The following is an 18375-nucleotide window of genomic DNA, read 5'->3' on the forward strand; positions in this document are numbered from 1 at the left end:
GGAGCTCACGTAGGGCAGGAATTAGTTTGTGCTCCTGTCAGGCAGAGTAGAAAGACCTCATAATACATGGGGTATTGAGTACAGTCCTCAGAAGGGTAAGGCCATAGCAGAGGTCTACATTAACCTTGGACTAACAGCTACTCTGTATGTGTCTTAAGAATCTTAAAAGCAAGTCTCACAAGTATACATCTTACTCCAAGTATGTTAGCTATGTGCCAGAACAAAGTCCAACATTACTTAAAGGAATGCAACAAACTCCTACACCAAACAATGGAAAATTCACAATGCCTAGCTTCTAATCAAAGTACAGACAGATGTCCCTCCTGAACACAGAGGCAAAAATTTTAAGCAAAGTTTTAGCAAATCAAATTCAACAATATATAAAAGGATAATATATTATGATCAAGTGGGATTTATCTCAGGAATGCAAAGTTGGTTTAATGTTTGCAAACCAATCAATTGAATTACCATATTAACATACGAAAAAAAAAGGAAACCATAGGATCATTTTAATAGATGTAGAAAAACTGTTTGACAAAATCCAACAACCATTCCTGATAAAAAGAACTTTCAGAAAATTAAGAATAGAAGGAAAGCTCCTCCGTCTGATGAAGAATGTCTATAAGCAGGGAATTCCTTGGTGGCCTAATGGTTAGGACTCATTGCTTTCACTGCCCTGGGCCTGTGTTCAATCCCTTGTTGGAGAATTAAGATCCTGCAAGCCTTGAGCAGTACGGCCAAAAAGAATCTAGGAGCAAACAAACAACAACAAAATGGCATGCAAAGTAGAAAAATATGACCCACAATCAGGAGAAAAATCAATCAGTAGAAAGACTCAGAAATGAAGAGATGAAATAACTAGCAGAGGAAGACACTGAAGAGATAATATAAATGTGCTTCACTCATATGCCTCATGTATTCAATAAGGTAGAGAAACATACAAACATGAAAAAGAGAGAAACAGAGGTTATAAAAAAATCCAACTGTTGTGTCCAAAAATGAAAAATCAGTTCAGTTCAGTCACTCAGTTGGGTCTGACTCTTCTTCCCTGTCCATCACCAGCTCCTGGAGCTTGCTCAAGTTCATGTCCATTGAGTCGGTGCTGTCATCCAATCATCTCATCCTTTGTCGTCCCCTTCTCCTCCTGCCTTCAGCATCAGGGTCTTTTCCAATCAGTCAGTTCTTCACATCAGGTGGCCAAAGTATTGGAGTTTCAGCTTTAACATCAGTCCTTCTAATGAACACCCAGGACTGATCTCCTTTAGGATGGACTGGTTGGATCTCCTTGCAGTCCAAGAGACTCTTGAGAGTCTTCTCCAACACCACAGTTCAAAAGCATCAATTATTTGGCTCTCAGCTTTCTTTATAGTCCAACTCTCACATCCATACATGACTACTAGAAAAACCATAGCTTTGACTAGACGGACCTTTGTTGGCAAAGTAATATCTCTGCTTTTTAATATGCTGTCTAGGTTGGTCATAGCTTTTCTTCCAAGGAGAAGCATCTTTTAATTTCATGGTTGCAGTCACCATCTGCAGTGATTTTGGAGCCCCCAAAAATAAAGTCTGACACTTTCCACTGTTTCCCCATCTATTTCCCATGAAGTGATGGGACCAGATGCCATGATCTTAGTTTTCTGAATGTTGAGCTTTAAGCCAACTTTTTCACTCTCCTCTTTCACTTTCATCAAGAGGCTCTTTAGTTCTTCTTCACTTTCTGCCATAATGGTGGTATCATCTGCATATCTGAGGTTATTGATATTTCTCCCAGCTATCTTGATTCCAGCTTGTGCTTCATCATTTTAAATGAAAAATATAATATCTTAAATAAAAAAAAATACACTGAATGTGACTAAGAACAGTTTAGACACTGTAGAAGAAATTATCAGTGAATATTCAGATATACCAGTTAAAATCTAAACTGCCACTCAGAGGAAAAATAAGAGGTGAAAAAACGTAAATAGAACATCAGCATTTGAATACTGTCAAGTCATCTAACACTGAGAAATTGAAGACTCAGCTTGGGACAGCGAAATAAAAATATATATATTTGGAGAAATAATTATAACTTTCTTTTCAAATTTGATGAAAGCTAGAAACAACAGACAATAAATAAATATTTTTTAAAAGACATTATAAAATGACACAAAATTCAGTGATTTTTATATTTTTCTGTCATCATAGAAAAAGCATAGCTCAGCGTACACACACAGACATGTTTTTGGTTTTAAGGAAGATATATTTTGTCAGCCTAGGAAGCTGGAACTTATTTTACATAATGGATTGTTGGCTTTATTTGCAGCTTTTAACTATCGGGATATGGAAGTGGGAGGGGGTGTCCTTTGCACTCTTGCCTTGGCTGCAAACATGAAGGGTAGGGCTGTGTCTGGTACAGGATAGACCCCAGACCAAAGTGGTCTGGCCCCAGAACCCAAGTGCTGCCCACTTCCCCACACTGCCTGCTTGCAGAGAATGAGGGGGGTATTGGGGAAGAGTAAAGCCTAACTCCATAGCACAGGGAACTCTACTCCATCCTCCATAATGACCTATGTGGGAAAAGAATCTAAAAAAAGAGTGGATATTTGTATATGTATGGCTGGGTCACTCTGCTGTACAGCAGAAACCAATACAACATTGTAAAGCAACTAAGCTCCAGTAAAAATTAATTTTTAAAAATAAACAAAATACTGTAGCAAAAAAAATAAAATGACTCCTACCATATTTCAATAGGGATAAAAGAATAAAGCACAGAGGAGTTTCTGGAAGAGGCCAGTTAAGATGAAAAGGAACGTCTGTGGGAGTGGAATTTAACGTTAAGGAGGAAAGCTTGAGGGGTGAGGGACGTGAGTGATGAGGGTGCTGGGGGCTCTTCTTTTGGGGTGGGGGTGGACCACAGACTCACCAGTAGTAGGGTTGCTGCTGCCGCTGCTGCTAAGTCTCTTCAGTCGTGTCCGACTCTGTGACCCCATAGACGGCAGCCCACCAGGCTTCCCCGTCCCTGGGATTCTTCAGGCAATAACACTGGAGTGGGTTGCCATTTCCTTCTCCAAAGCATGAAAGTGAAAAGTGAAAGTGAAGTCGCTCAGTCGTATCCGACTCTTAGTGACCCCATGGACTGCAGCCCACCAGGCTCCTCCGTCCATGGGATTTTCCAGGCAAGAGTACTGGAGTGGAGTGCCATTGCCTTCTCCGAGTAGTAGGGTTATCAGGTAGTAGGGTTTTCAGGTGAGAAGGGAAGCCCTTGGGCTCTGATCTCTCCATTGAGAAGACTCTCTTTACTTCAGCCAATGCCCTATTACCCTCAGGAATAGAAAGCCAGCCCACTTGACAATTGTAAAAATAAATGCAGGAGGAAACAAAGCAATGTATATACTATGTTCTGTCGAGATATTGTGCCTGCCAGATACCGCTAATGCCGGGCCAGAGATAGCTAGTCTGATAGAGACGTTATTAGACACAGGCTAGCACTAAGCTGACATCTTTCTCTTTGATGGTATCAAAAGGATTAAAAAGGACTCAAAATGCAATTACTTTTTGCCATCAAGTCATCTCTGGGACACCAGTGATACAGCCCCCATTGTCTGCGAAGCATTGCCCTGGGCCAGACTCCAGACAGTGCTAATCCGAGTGGTCAAACCGAACTTCCCCCACCTGCCACCGACCTACTGTTATGTGCTGGTACCCTGTCTCCAAAGACATCCCCCAACAATCTCCCCCATCCCTGTGCCATGTCCCTCCTCCTACCAGGAGACGGAGGCCATCTCCCCTCCCTGTGGGTCTGGGCTGGCCTTGGGAACTCGCCTTGACCAATAGCATGCACCAGAAGTGAAGGTGTGCCAATTTCAGCCTAAGCGTTAACTGATCACTTCTGCCTGGACTCCTTGGAGCTCTGGACTGCCAGGTAAGAAACCCACCCAACTGGAGGAGGTCCAGCCACCCCAGTGAAACTGCTAGCTGAATGCAGCCCACCACCACCATGAGGCACACAGGTCACCCCAGCTGAGCCCCCAGCATCATGACAGATAGCAAATAGCTGCTGCTTTAAGTCACCACATTTTAGAGCAGTTTTTACACAGCAACAGGCACCTGATTGTGTGCCAAGCACCACCAACAGCCTTACACGTGTTATTTGTTTAATCCTCACAACGTTCCTAGGAGAATGGTACCTTTCACTCCATTTTACAGATGGGAGAACGCAGGCTCAGAAAGGTGATGTCACCATGCCCATGGTTTCATAGCTATTAATAGAAAAGTACTGGAGCGTAGACTGGACCTTACATGTCTGATTCTAAGATGGGCGAGGCAAGGGGATGGTGGGGAGACCAGCAGGGATCCCACATTCCCATGCCAGCGGGGAGAGAGAGATGCTGTCCAACTTGCCCCAGTCCAGGACCCTCCTGGTCCCCCAGCCAGAGTGCAGCAGACTGAGGAGGGCAGTGCAAGATGGAACCGGAGGCCAGGTTCTGCACTGAGAGCTAATGCTGGGAGAAAGGGGCTCCTTGGCTACCAACTTTTTAAAAAAATTTTTTATTAATTTGGCTGAGCCAGGTCTTTTTATATATATATATATATATATATATATATATATATATAATTGTATTTATGTATATACCTATGTATTTTGGCTGTGCTGGGTCTTTGTTGCTGCATGGGCTTTTTCTAGTTGCGGAGAGTGGGGGCTGCTCTTCGTTGCAGTGCACAGACTTCTCATAATGGTGGCTTCTCTTGTCGTAGAACATGGATTCTAGGGCACATGGGCTCAGTAGTTGTGCTTCCCGGGCTCTAGAGCACAGGCTCAACAGTTACGGTGCTCGGGCTTAGCTGCTCCGAGGCATGTGGGATCTTCCTGGATCAGGGATCAGACCCATGTCCCCTGCAAGGCCAGGCAGATTCTTTTACCACTGAGCCACCAGGGATGCCCTGCATCAGGGCTTAGTTGTGGCATGTGGGATTTACTTCCTTGACCAGGGATGGAACTGGGCCTCCTGTGTTGAGAGTTTGGAGTCTTAGCCATTGGACCACCAGAGAAGTCCTGAGCCAGCCTTTGACCCAGATTCCCAGCCCCTTACCCTGCCTGGGCCGCCACTAGACTTCACATGATCCCAGCTGGATCTTCTCTCTGGAAAAGGTCACCTGGCTTGTCCAGCTCGCTAACCTGGGGACCCATGTGGCCAGACTCCTGATACCCAGTGCCTGCTCTGTGATGGACACGGGGCTGCCCACAGTGGGCATTTCCCTGGCACAGGACTCTCTCCTGCCTGCTTACCAGCATCCTGCTGAATAGTCTTCCTGTGTCACAAGCTAAACCTGAAGTTTCCCTCCCCTCTTGATCCTCGATGCTTAGATGCTTAGATTGACAAGATTAGTATTGACAAAATTAGACTGACAAGATTCAGAGCTGGGTAGCCAGGGGACCCTTCAGGCATCAGTTTGTGTGAATTTACTAACAGACAGGCCTTCACTGGAGCCCTGGGAAGGGAAGGGACACTTCTGGTGCAGTAGCCTGGGACAGAAGGAGAGGTGAGAGGGATGGCGTGAAATCACCAGAGGGCACCGTGGAGCATCACTGTCAGCCTCCGGTCCACCCTTCTCTACAGAAGTCATGGACCTGAAAGCCAGATGCCTCAGACTTGCTGACAATAGGGATCTGGGTGGTGATTTCCACCTAACGTGGCTGTGCGTGCGTGCTAAGTCTCTTCTGTCGTGTCTGACTCTCTGTCCATGGGATTCTCCAGGCAAGAATGCTGGACTGGGTTGCTGTGCTCTCCTCCAGGGGATCTTCCCCACCCAGGGATTGAAACTGTGTCTCTTACATCTACCTGCACTGGCAGGCGGGTTATTTACCACTACAGCCACCTGGGAATCCCAACGTGGATGCACTGGGTAGTATTTGGAAGCAGCAGTAAGTGCCCTTTGGGGCTGCTTTTGCTCATGGAAAACATGGAGGAGATGTGCCATTTTTCTGCTGCAGCCTCCCAGGGGCCATTCTGTAACTTGGCAGCAGCAGTAGCATCATGCTGATTCCTGGATGGCAAGCCATGAGGTATGATCTGGAACGCTGAATGTCAGTGGGACCCCTGGTGGGTTCCAGGCGGTCACCTCCCCTTCTGGGAGATGCTGCCGTTCTCCCGGCTTGGCCAGGCCACGGCATTCCGGTAGGAGCCTCTTCTATCTCTGCCTGGGCACTGTCTTCCCTCTTCTGTTGCCTTTCCTCCCTCTTTAAATCCTCTCCCCATGAGAGCTGCTCAGTTTTCAAACTGTCACTGATTCTGCAGATTCAAAAGCAGCCTCTGGGCTTGCGGGAGGATGGACAGAGAATCCAGAGGTTGACATTGTAGCTCACCACCTGTGCCCTGGGGAACATCCCCTTTCTTCTGGGGGCTTCAGTTTTCTAACCTGTAAAAAGATCAGGTTGAAATGAAAGTTTCCTCCCAGCTTGAACCTACGATGATTCAGTCCACAAGCATGTGGTCTGCTGTCTGACAGGTACTGGGCTGGGTGCTGGTTTTTGTAAAGCTCGCCTTCTAGGAGACAGGCAGATGAATAAGCATGGAATTAGACCAGAGAGGACTACGTGCTGCGCCGTGGTTGAAAAGATTGAGCTCTATCAGCCTTGTGAAGAAAGCAGCAGTGACCTGACTCTCTGGCCCCCACTGCCACCCCCTCAGCCCATCCCCCACTACCCAGCTACTGGCACCGTCAATTCTTTTAGATCATTCCTTTGAGTTTTAGCATCGCACATTTTTGTGGAAGAGACTTTCACCATTATTTTTGGACTTATCAGTATTAGGTGCCAATTAAGTTCTCACTTAATTTTTTTTTAAGATTTTTTTTCAATGTGGATCTTTAAGTTTTTATTGAATTTGTTACAATCTTGCTTCTGTTTTATGTTTTAGCTTTTTGGCTGGGAGGCATGAGAGATCTTAGCTCCCTGACCAAGGATCGAACCTGCACCCCCTGCATTGGAAGGTGAAGCCTTAACCACTGGACTGCACAGAAGCCCCTCAGTTCTCACTTTATAAGATGTAGATTAAATTTTCTTTTATCCACCCTTCCCATTAGAACCTAGATCCCCAGCCTGTCTCCCCATTCTCTCAATATGGTTATATCATCCTCTTGGTTAGACAGAAACTCAATGTCTTCACTTTTTTTTAATTAAATTTAATTTTTTTTGGCCACACCTCACAACCTGTGGGATCTTAACTCCCTAATCGGGGGAATTGAACCTGGGCCCCCTGCAGCAGAAGCACAGAGTCTTAACCACTGGGCTACCAGGGAAGTCCCATCAACGTCTTCATTTTTATGACTAATTGTTATTTATAGCTAAACCACGTAGTAGATTATTAATATTATTTCAACACTTGTTCTCTATGGAGTGAGCTGCCCTTTTTAAAATCTGCTTTGTTTTCCTTATCCACGTTAGTGATTCGGTCCCCAAATCTTTCCCGGTAGTATAAATCTCATCTCAATAAGTCCAAGATTTAGGCATTCTGTGCATTTCATCTTCTTCAAGAAATTGCTCCCAGAGCCCTTTCACTTCTCTGCAGGAGGACCTACTGGCTCTCTATTTCAGGCACTGATCCTAATCTCTCTCTCCTGTTGATTTTCTGATGTCTTTGTCTTGTGTTTGCAGGAGGGAACACACCCTCCACCCTCCCACTGTAGAAATGGTCAATGGAAGTTGTAATTTGGGGAGAATTTGCATGTCTCAGCATGTTTTTGTTTTACACTGAATAGTTTAGCAGGGTATGGAATTTTAGGTTGGAAAAAAATCTTCCCTTAGAACTTTGAAGGCAATGCTTCCTCATATTCTATGACAGTTCTCTTAAACAACCAACGCTGTTTTGAGTTCTGATCCTTTCGTGTGATTCAGTTTTCTTTTTAGAAGTTTGTGGCATCTTCTTTTTTGTCACCAGTGTTCTGAAATTCTATGATGTTGTGCTTTGGTGAGGGCACATTTTCATATACTCTTTGGCCTATTCAGTTTGGAAACTCATGTCCATCAATTCTGGGAAATGCTCTTGAAGTAATTTTTTTTTTTATAGGAAAGTAGGATTTATTGGTGGGTGTAAGTAAGCAGGGGACAGTGCCACGGCTCTCATGAACACAAGGGCCACCATTTGTTCTGAGGGCCACGACTGGGGATATATTTGACCCCACACCCATCTGGGATGAACTGCTTTTCTGCCACCGTGTTTTCAAATTCATCTGCATTCAACTTAGTAAATCCCTGCCTCTTGGAGATGTAGATCTTCAGGTGTCCAGGAAACTTTCACTTGGCTCTGCAGAGGACCTCAGTCACATGCTTCCTGCTCTACAGCTTGGTGAGGATGGACATCGTGTCTTGTCCAGTGTGGATCCTGGCCACTGTGCCCTGGGGCTCTGCAAAGGCATCTTGCACACCTGTCTGGAGTCTATCACTCTAACACAGGACAACACGGTGACATAGAAGGGGTGGAGCTACATTCAGATGTGAAAACCATCTTTGCCACAGCTTTTCACCACGTACTTGTTGGCACAAATACGGGCAGCCTACAGGGCTTTAGAGGAGAACTGCTGATATTCATCCGACACCATGTGGCCACAGAGTAGGAACTCATCCACTTTTGCCTTCTTCTGCCCCAGGTCAGTGATGATAATCTTACCACCAGGGACATCTCGGCAGAAGCAGAAGGGAGATTTTGGATATGGCTTGTTCTTACAATACTGGTAACACCAGGCAGGGCGAATTGTCTGTGGCCTGCTGAAGGGAAAGAGCTCTTGAAATAATTTTTAAGGGATTTTTCTCTTCTCTGTTTTTTTTCTTTGATTTTGTTTCTTTGTTTGCTAGAGTTTGGGAGGATATCTTTAACTTTCAGTCTTTCTGTTTAATTTTCATTCCTGTTATATTTGAAATCTCTGAGACCTTATTTTGTTCCCTGAATGTTCATTTTTATAGCATCTTATTCTGATCTCACGGTTGCAATATCATATTTCTCTGAGAATAAATAATTTTTTAAAAACTTTCCTTCTGTCTGCACAACAGTATCCTCCAAATTGTTTTCATCTGTCTGTTTTGATCTCTGTTTTTCATATTAGATGCGTTCCTCATGTGTCTGTGAATCTTTGGGTTCCTGCTGAAGAATGGAACTCTAAAAGCTTTGCGACTACGGGCGGGCCTTTGCTGCCTCTACCCTTTAGAAAGCCTTGAGGACTTCCTTGGTGGTACAGTGATTCAGCATTGCCTGCCAATGCAAGGGACATGGGTTCAACCCTGGTCTGAGAAGATCCCACATGCTGTGGGGCAACAAAGTCCGTGGGCCACAGCTACTAAGGCCCATGCGCCTAGAGCCTGTGCTCCATGAGAGAAGCCACCGCGATGGGAAGCCCATGCACTGCGACGAAGAGTAGCCCCTGCTTGCTGCAACTAGAGGAAAGTCCTCAAGTAGCAACGAAGACCCAGGGCAACCAGAACTAAATAGATCAATCAATACATTTTAAAAAATACTAAAAAAAAAGTCTCTCTTGATGTCAGAGTCTCTCACCCAGTCCCCCTGTAGTGACCCTGCCTCGCTTACATCTGTGTTCCCCAGCCCAAAGACTCTCCATCTTACTCACTCTAGAGTATACATCTCCCGTCACCTGCGATGGTACAGGGAGGGAAAAGAACTGACCTGCACAGAGTAAGGGAGGGGATTTGGAGAACTAACTGCTCCTTAAATTGACTTTTAATTTTTTTTTTTAACAGGCTTTTTTATTTTTTAAAGATTTTTTTGATGGGGACCATTTTTAAAGTCTTCATTGAATTTGTTACACTATTGCTTCTGTTTTATGGTTTTTGGCCTTTGGGCCAGGAAGCATGTGGGATCTTAGTTCCCTGACCAGGGACTGAACCCACAGTCCCTGCACTGGAAGGAGAAGTCTTAAACCACTGGACCACCAGCGAAGTCCATAGGCTTAATTTCTTCTCAGAGAAGTTTTCAGTTCAGTTCAGTTGTTCAGTCGTGTCCAACTCTTTGCAACCCCAGCACGCCAGGCCTCCCTGTCCATTACCAACTCCCGGAGTCTACCCAAACTTGTGTCCATCGAGTCGGTGATGCCATCCAGCCATCTCATCCTCTGTCGTCCCCTTCTCCTCCTGCCCCCAATCCCTCCCAGCATCAGAATCTTTTTCAATGAGTCAACTCTTCGCATGAGGTGGCCAAAGTACTGGAGTTTCAGCTTTAGCATCAATCCTTCCAATGAACACCCAGGACTGATCTCCCTTAGAATGCACTGGTTGGATCTACTTACAGCCCAAGGGACTCTCAAGAGTCTTCTCCAGCACCACAGTTCAAACCCATCAATTCTTCGGCACTCAGCTTTCTTCACAGTCCAACTCTCACATCCATACATGACCACTGGAAAAACCATAGCCTTGACTAGACGGACCTTTGTTGGCAAAGTAATGTCTCTGCTTTTGAATATGCTATCTAGGTTGGTCATAACTTTCCTTTCAGAGAAGTTTTAGGTTCACCGAAAAGTTGAGTGGAAAGTCCAGCGAGTTCCCGTACGCCCCCTGCTTTCCTGCCCACACGTGCACAGCCCCCTTTACCATCACCATTCTCTCCCCAGGGAACATCTGTTGCAGTGGATGAACCTACACGGACACACCATTGTCCCCAAAGTCCATGTTTACGTGAGTGTTCACCCTTGGTGTTGAACATTCTAGGGGTTTGGACAAATGTGTAAAGGAACATACTCACCGTATAGTTTCACATTATTTTCACTGCCCTAAAAAGCCTGTGCTCCATCTATTCATTCCTCCCTCCTCCCAACCCCTGACAACCATTTCCGTTTTACCTTTTAAAATTCACCCTTATCCCTGCTTCTGAAAGTAACCCATGCCAATCTAGCCCGGAGCCCCGGGCCCTGAGTCGGGGAGTGGGGCTGCTTCTCAGCTGCCCTCATCTCTGGCAGGACTCAGCCTTCTCTGCCCATCCTCTCTCCAGCTTCCAAAACTTGTTGCTATTGTCTCCTCCCTTGTTCTACTGGTTTCTATGAAACTACACCTTAAGAACAAGTCCCTCTGTGTAGTTAAGCAGGGCTTCAGGAGGAAAATGCATGAGCTCAATTTGCCACCTCTAAGTAGAGGTGCTCCAGTTGAAATCTCTGTGGTCACCTCAAGTTCAACTTGATCCAGACCACTCCCCCATCCTCTTCTGCAAAATAAGGTTCTGATTTTCTGTGGGTCCTGATTTCTGCCAGTGGCTCCTGCTACTCGGTTACCTACGGTTTGACACCACAGGGTCCTCTCTGCACCTTTGTGTTCTTTGCCTCCTGTTTGTGGGCACTCTCCCCTTCTCTTTTCCTCTGGGGTCCCTCCCATTTCCCCTCCTCTGTTAGCAGCAAGATCCAGCCTCTCATATCCAGGTCTGAACAAACAGCCTGTTAGTGATCTTCGAGTATTTTCCCTTCCCATCTAACTTACAAAATGTCTCAAACAAATATACTTGCCATAGTCGTGTCATTCATGGCCCCAAAATATTTTGTCTAGAGCAAAAAGTCCCAGTTTCTGAGTAGGCAGGTGAGTTTCCACAATATGACTACTATATCTGCCTCTCCCAGCCTGCTTCTCCTGCTAAGACCACTGGGCCTGATCACAGCCACTCTGTACACACTGGTCCCTTCCGGACCCTGATCCCTCTGCCTGCACATCTCCCAAAACTCATTGTAAATGCTGCCTCTGACACCAAGCTCCCCGAGTTACCCCAGAAATTGCCCACACCCTCTTCTAGGTTTCCAACCTTGAATCAAAAGTCATGTTGCCATGTTTGGCTAACATATCTGTCCTTCTTTGGGGTTGTTTGAGGGGACGGACTGGGTCTTATCCGTCCTGTACATTCGGGGCTTAGCTTGGTATCGCGTATGCATTAAGTTCTCAATAAATGTTGAATGTGTGAGTGATTGACTTTATAGTTATATTTCATTATTTGTCTGTGTCTATTCTCTTCTATGCTGCTGCCTCCATTGTCACCATATTAATAATACTTTAATAGGAAGATCGTTTAAATAATTAAACTCCTTGAAAGTGTCATTAGAAGGACCTTCTTTGTACCAAAGATTGCTCACAGCAAAACAGAAAAGAGCATGTTCTTTTGCATGCTGCCTTAACTTGATTTATTATTTCACTCCTTTACATATCTGTCTTTCTTCCCTAACTGTTCCGTCTGTCCCGCAAGGGCAGGGTCTGTGCTTAGCTATTCCTTCCAGCATTCCTCATGGCACTCGGCACCAGCCTGGGTAGAGAGCAGGGGCTCCGTAAAGATTTGTAGATGGACTTACATGTGCTCCAAGGTGCGGGGAGGATCAGAGGGCTGGTCTGGGGTGACTGACTTTCTGGTGTGGAAGCAAAATCAGATAGCCAAGCTGGGCTTGGGTCAGGCCTGGGGGGAGGGTGATGGTGAGGACCAGCGTGGACTGTGGGAGAAGGTGTCTGGGAACAGCCCATCACAGCCAAGTGTTCTTTGGGAAGCAGGGAGAAGAGCAGAATGAGGAAGAGGGTGGATGGAGGAGAGGAATGTGTGTGGACAGAATGGCGGCGGGGTGAGGGTGGCCAGCGCAGTGGGGCAGGGACGAAGAGGGTGGGCAGGCCTCCAGGGTCAAGACCTCAGGGCGATGTCTTGGCTCCAGGGGCTGACCAGCCCCCTGCCCTACCTCCACTTCCCTACTTCTCTTTCACCTCCACTTCGGGTGTCAGAGCCAACTTCACCTTCACCCTCACTGGGCTGGGTCTCCCCTCCCTTGGATCAGCTTCACCAGGTCCAGGCCGGGGCCTCTGCTCCCGGATGGCGTCTCGCCTCGCGTCCTGCCTCCCTCCCTCCCCTTGGCCATTTGCAAGTTCCATGAATGTGTCCAGACTCTCCCTCACAGAGCGGACCCCACCCCTCTTCCTGAGCAGCTGAGCCTGAGCCTTGGGGGAGATAACAAGGACGGGGATGTGAGAGGTGCCTAGTTTGATGGACAAGGGTGGGTCCTCATGGAAGCATCACGCTGAATCTCTGCTGTCCTCTCCTACCCCCACTTAAACATGTATCAAAACCTACAACATCAGTACAGAGAAAAATATGGATAGTAAAACCTTTTCTTGACATTCCAAGGGTATCCCCTTCCCCTCCCCCGCTGGGGTCCTCACTTGCTCTCTCCCTTTGCTGCTAAACTTGGTGAGAGAGAGTTTACACCCCTGCCTCACTTTCTGCTGTGTACATGGCCTGCTTAACACAACTCCCTTCTCTCAGAGTAGATGCTATCCTCGGGTGCCAAGGGCTTCCTGTTGTCAAGTCCATGGTGGTGATGGTAGTGGTTGAGGAAGGGTGGTTCTTCCAGGCTTTGCCCTCCCTAAGCACCTCAGCCGCGCCCTGCAGAACCCCTGCCTTGGCCTCAGGCTGCCTTCTCACCTGGCTCTCTTCCCTGATTGCCTCCTCCATCTCTGCCTTCCTTCACAGTCATGTTTCTTGGCCCACAACCAGATGTGGGCCCAGATGTATCAGTATTTCAGCAAGGTTAATCTCTCCAGCCCCTCTGCATAGGGCCAGCTTGCTTGTCCTGGCCCTCCCTGCAGGCCCAGCTGAACGACAGACCTCTTCCTTGGCCCTGTCTTGAGCCCAGAGGGGCTGAAGGAGTGAGATTTCTTTCTTTGGCCCAGGACCCAAACCTTGGAATCATTCTTCTTTTGTTTTTAAGTGAAATATTCCAGCCACACAAAGGTATCAGGAATAATGGGATGAACCCCTGTGTTCCTACCAGCCGGCTCAGGAATAAACATTATCAATATACTTGAAGCCCCTTGAGTACCCCTTCTCATGGCATCTTCCCTTCCCCAGAGAGGCAACTACCATCCTGAATTTGTATTTATCATTCCTACAAATTCTTTCAATGTTCATGACATGTATGTGTGGCTTACACATGCATGGCTTCAAAGCTCTGTGTAACCAGCAGTGCTCTGTGTATCTTTCTTCCATTTCCCCCTCAGATGTACCCTGCTTATGACAAGTTGCACTGTGGACTCCTTTTCTCCACAGTCTAATATTCCACTGTGGAAATGGGCCACACTTGACCTCCTCACTCTCCCATAAATAGGCATTTCAGATACACCAGCTGAGGTCATTTTGGACCTTTCTTCTCTCATGCAGCTACCTGGTCTCAGCTTCTATTCTGTTCAAAAAGCTTCCTGATATCCTTTCCCAAAGCAACCTCCCTTTTTAGGACTCCATTACCTGTCACCCAGATAGCCCCAGTAGCCACCTAACTGGCCCCCACAGCCCCAGCTTAGCCTACCCACCCCACGGCTACTTTTTCCCCACAGCTGATATCAGTTGGGTAGCCTCTGCTCTAAACCCTCTCCTGGGTGCTGCCTCTCACCCCTGGCTGGGACCCCCAGCTGGCCCTTGGACTCTTCACAACCTGACTCCCTCATTTCCAGTATCAGGTCCCACTACTGCAGCCGGAGCTCTAAACACTCTAACCCTCCCCAATCCTGCCTTCTCTCAGCTATTGTTGCACTTACCAAGCTCTCCTGCTGAGTCTTAGCTTCCCTTCGAGGCTCCTCCACTACCACATCTTCTCTGAGAAGCCTGCTCTGAACACCTCTGGAGGCCACAGCCCAGGGTGATGGAACCAGATTTAGCCCCTGCCAAGCTCACCTGGTGGCTCAGACGGTAAAGCGTCTGCCTGCAATGCGGGAGACCCGGGTTCAACCCCTGGGTTGGGAAGATCCTGGGTTGAGAAGGAAATGGCAGCCCACTCCAGTATTCTTGCCTGGAAAATTCCATGGACTGAGGAGCATGGTAGGCTACAGTGCATGGGGTTGCAAAGAGTCTGACACGACTGAGCGACTTCACTTTCACTAAGCTCACTTGCGGCTGTAGTCCACGGGGTCACAGAGAGCTGGACACGACTTGGTGACTAAACAATGATCACAATAAAGCTCACCTGAAGAATCACACTGTCCCCTCTGATGCAAACTCAGTGACATGGGTCACAACTCTGAATCTCATCGGCAGTACCAGCAGCATTGCTGCTGATGGGGCATCAGCCAGTATGGGCCCCGTGTGCAGGCTTCGTGAGTTCTCCCCTCGATCTGAGGAGTCAGGGACTCTTTTTTCTCTTTAAATATTTGGAGACAGGGATGTGGATCATTTTTTAAGTTTTCATTGAATTTGTTACAATATTGCTTCTGTTTTTGTTTTTTTTGGCCATGAGGCACGTGGGATTTTAGCTCCCTGACTAGGGATTGAACCCATACCCCTGGATTAGAAGGTGAAGTCTTAACCACTGGACCACCAGGAAGTCCCAGAGTCAGGAATTCTTATCATCACTTTATAGATAAGGAGACTGCTCCGAAAGTCACTTGCCTGAGGCCCAGCCTGTGCCAGAGGATGTAAATATTGTTCAGCAGTGACAGTGGTGGGCCAGGCTTCTGTCAGCCCACTGTCTTCCTCACACCTGCCACTCCACACAGACCTTTGTTTTCTGCCACATGAACCTCCCTGAAGCTCCATCTAGGCCCCTCTACAAGTCGAGAAAGTTTTTTTTCTCTCACTGCTCCCTGTCAGTTTTCCCTTCCCAGCTGTGGCCTCTCTTCCAGGAAGTCCTTCAAGAGCACAGGGGGCCCCTGAGCCCCATGGTAATTGGCAGCCAAGATTACATTTCATTAACAGCTAGTATGTGCTGTGGACCTAATGTGCACCTAATATGCATGACACATTTTTATATGTGTATCATTAATCTTTTCAACAAGCCAGTGATGATCACCCTATCCCAATTTACAGATGAGGAAACCAAAGCCCAGAGAGATCAAGAAGTTTTCCCAAGACCACAGAGCTAGCAAGTAGCAGAGGCAGGATCTGGACCCCTGCAGGGCCTGAGTTTTCTCCCCTGCAGTCCTTGGCACTGATTGCCGTCAGTTTCCCAGCCAGAGAATCAGCTGAGAGCTGAGTCCGGGGCTTCTCTGCTGTCCACCCACCCATTACCACGCTTGGCTACTCTTGACCCCAGGCAGCGGCCGATGGAGACAGTCTGAGTTCCAATCTGAGAGCAGGAGGGGCCCTGACCCTTAGCAGGGGTGAAAGGGTCCTACACAGGACCAGGAACTCCAGCATGCCCCCCCACCCCGACCACTCCTGTTAATTCAACCCGTCTTTCAAAGGTCGCCAATGCCCCCTTCCCAGCCCCTCTTGGGTAGGACAGAGGGCCTTTCAGCCTTGGCTGCCACCATGACCACTTTCTTGGGAGGGGTTGTTTTTCTAAACTTCTGAACCTGAGGTGGAGACAGACTGCAGGTGTGCGGGCGACCCGGGCCTGTGTGATGGGATGTCACAGTCACTGCCGTGTGGTTTGTGTCCTTGCCCAGGGTGGCCACAGGATAATTGCAGGTTTTCAGCATGGAAGGGACCTCTTGGTGTAAATGTAGCTGATTAGCATCACGTGTGTGCCCATGTGTCTGTGCACATGCTCAGGTGTGAGCCTGTGTGTGTGTGCAGTCCTTGTGAATCCTCTCCACCCCTCTCCCCTGCCCAGCGGCCTCTCTGCCCTCACTGCTCAGACTCTATTCCAGCAGAAGCTGCCCCCCGCCACTACCTCCTTCTCCCTGTGTGATTATTTTTAAGGGGCGTTTCAGCCTTCTTTCTCAGGCTCCTTCTGTCCCTCAGTGACATTTCAAGCGTCAACTTACCTGATTCTGCCTAGAGCACTCTGAAGCCAGGGCCTGATTCCTAGCTCTAAAGTACTCTGCACTTCAGTTTCCCCTTTTGGAGTCTCCAAGGAGAAGGGGGGAGGAAGCCACAGTGAACAGTGTCACAAGAAAGCTGAGACTAAGCCACCAACCTGCTCTCTTCTCTTCCCCTAGATTCAACCAGATTCCTCATTCTTTTAATGCTTCACCTGTTAGTCTCTGATCCCGAGTCTCAGTTTCCTCATCTGTGAAATGGGGATAATAATAGTATCTAACTCAGAGTTAGGTGGCATCACTCACTCAATGGACAAGTTTGAGCAACCTCTGGAGATAGTGGAGGATAGGGAAGCCTGGAATGCTGCAGTCCATGGGGTCTCAAAGAATCAGACACAATTTAGCGACTGAACAACAAACAGCAGAGCTGCGTAGACAAAATATAAGGCTTCTATAATAGGATGTGGTATGTGGTAAGAGCTCATTAAATGTTAGTAATTACTGTTACCATTAAAAATCTTTACTGAGCCCTTTACCGTGCCCAGTGTACTAGGCTCCAGAGGCGTCTTCTCTCCAGATCACTCTCATCTCTCTTACTTCTCCCGTTTTTGTTCAAGGTGCTTCATAGGTCAAAGTTGGATGGGTCTGCGGCTGCAAAGTCGCTTCAGTCGTGTCCGACTCTGTGCGACCCCATAGACAGCAGCCCACCAGGCTCCGCCATCCCTGGGATTCTCCAGGCAAGAACACTGGAGTGGGTTGCCATTTCCTTCTCCAATACATGAAAGTGAAAAGTGAAAGTGAAGTTGCTCAGTAAGTGTCCGACTCTTCATGACCCCATGGACTGCCGCCCACCAGGCTCCTCCCGTCCATGGGATTTTCCAGGCAAGAGTACTGGAGTGGGTTGCCATGGATGGCTCTAGAAGCCCCCAAACAGCAGGAGGAACACTTTTCTGCCCTGGGCTAGAGACCGCTCTCTGGGACATGGGGTCACAGGGCTGTAGTTCTCACAGGAGGTTGAGCACTCCCTCCCACATTCCACCTCCAGTCCTTCCCTGGAGGGCAAGTTTGCCCAAAGAGGAGCAGCAGCTCAGCTTTGTCTAAAGCGCCCTCTGCTGGCCACTGGCAAAGGCCTTGGTCGAGGGTGGCGAGTAGGGGGAAAGGAGCCTCCTGAGTGTGAGGGGAAGGGAATGTCTGCCCAGTGCAGAGTCCACAGAGTCACCAGTGTGTGTGCTCAGTCGTGTCCGATTCTGCGACCACATAGACTGCCGCCCACCAGGCTCCTCTGTGCATGGAACTGTCCAGGCAAGAATACTGGAGCAGGTTGCCATTTCCCACTCCAAGGGATCTTCCCAACCCAGGGACCAAACCGGTGTCTCCTGCATTGGCAGGCGGATTCTTTACCCCTGGGCCACCTGGGAGGCCACTGTGTTACCTTCTCACCCTCAAAATGTCTGGCTTGGAGTATCCCCCCCGCCCCCTTTTTTTTTTTTTGGTTGCCAGCCTGAGAACAGCTTCTAACACAGTAAATGCAGAAATATTCAGACCTGGACAAACAGCCAGCCAGAGCTAACAACCTGCTCCCGATAACAGTAGGGAGAGAGGCTAGACAGCATGCAGAACTTCCTGACAGCAAAACAAGACTGGGGGTGAGGTGGGGGAGGGGATTCTTATTTAAGAGGTAATGAAATCCC

The 18375-nt window shown here is 47.8% G+C and overlaps 1 pseudogene; it reads right to left on the reverse strand.

The window, feature by feature from the left end:
• Window positions 1-8294: 8294 nt before the first annotated feature.
• LOC102267229 (large ribosomal subunit protein uL16-like) lies at window positions 8295-10651 on the reverse strand (annotated as a pseudogene).
• Between the last annotated feature and the right edge of the window lie 7724 nt (window positions 10652-18375).

The sequence above is a fragment of the Bos mutus genome, chromosome 23 (assembly GCF_027580195.1).
Source record: "Bos mutus isolate GX-2022 chromosome 23, NWIPB_WYAK_1.1, whole genome shotgun sequence".
NCBI lineage: Eukaryota > Metazoa > Chordata > Mammalia > Artiodactyla > Bovidae > Bos > Bos mutus.